General features: G+C 41.2%; 1 protein-coding gene across 23 annotated transcripts in view; it reads left to right on the plus strand.

The window, feature by feature from the left end:
- The window catches only part of celf2 (cugbp, Elav-like family member 2), a 234,019-nt gene that overhangs the window by 196,908 nt on the left and 35,931 nt on the right, over nt 1-1,180 (plus strand). The gene's annotated exons all lie outside the window — the stretch shown is intronic.

Below are 1,180 nucleotides of genomic sequence, written 5' to 3' on the forward strand. Positions count from 1 at the left end.
TCCCTACTTTTTGGTCCATATGGGGACTTGAATTAGTGACCCTCCGGTTCCCAACCCAACTCCCTACGGACTGAGCTACTGCAGCCGGCGCTCTGTCAGGTAACTAACTTGGGTGCTAACTCTAGCAGGGGGATAACACGGTGTAGGCAGCACCGATTGTTTTTCTCTCTACTGACAGTACTCCACATTTCCAAACAACAGAGCTACGTGTTGAAATCGACCGGAATTCTCCTTCAAAGGGAAGGATTTCTGAGGGACATTCAACCTGCTAAAGGATGAGAACATTGACATCCAATGCAAATCCCAATCCAAACTGTATGATATATGCTGTAAGGGTATGTACCCAGAAGTATGGCATTTTTTGTGTGGAAGATTTGTCAAAAAAGATTGTAAGAAACGAGACAAATATAACATTTCAGAAAGGAGTGTTTTCCCTGTAGAAACGTGTCGTGCTGAGAAGGCTTCCTGTGAGACTCGGAGCGCTTTATTTTCTTCGGATGTGAAAGTTGTGCAACATGGGAGACAGTCTGCAGCTAATAGATCTCTCTCCATAAATAGTATCAAAAATAAATTGATGCTCTACCACCAGCGTTGAGTTATAGACATGTTATTTTGAAAATATCTGAATCCAGAGACCATTTAAGACAAAACGGTAGCAACTTTTTTACGACCACACATTTGTATTCTTATGCTATTAACACATTCAGTGTATTATTATGTGTAAACAATGTACGAGGGACTCGTTAAATTTGTTGGCGCCCATAGAGAGGTAGAGTCATCCGGTTGCTCCCTGCTGTTTGTGGTCAAAAGTGACCTATTCAAAACAAATCAGATGGTTTACTACATTTGAGTCGTACACGACATGAGGTGTAATTGCACCCGGCGGCAGGGTTTTCACAGACGCCCATCAGCAACAAATACCTATAAACATTAGCTGGCTCGTCAGATATTCTGAAACGGACTAAAATAAAGGTTCCTCGGTGGTGAGAACATAACCTGGTTCCTTAGAGGAGACTCTGTGGCTAAAGTTAAATTAAGTCTTGATCCATTGTTATCTAAAATTTTATAAACCCAGAAAAAACAGTCCTAGTTTATAATCAACAGGGTTTTTAAGCTTAGGAGATGTGTCTCAAATTCTTTCTCTCATGCCTTTTAAAGGTGCCCTGCCACATGTATTTCA

This window comes from Etheostoma spectabile, chromosome 23, assembly GCF_008692095.1.
Source record: "Etheostoma spectabile isolate EspeVRDwgs_2016 chromosome 23, UIUC_Espe_1.0, whole genome shotgun sequence".
Lineage (NCBI taxonomy): Eukaryota > Metazoa > Chordata > Actinopteri > Perciformes > Percidae > Etheostoma > Etheostoma spectabile.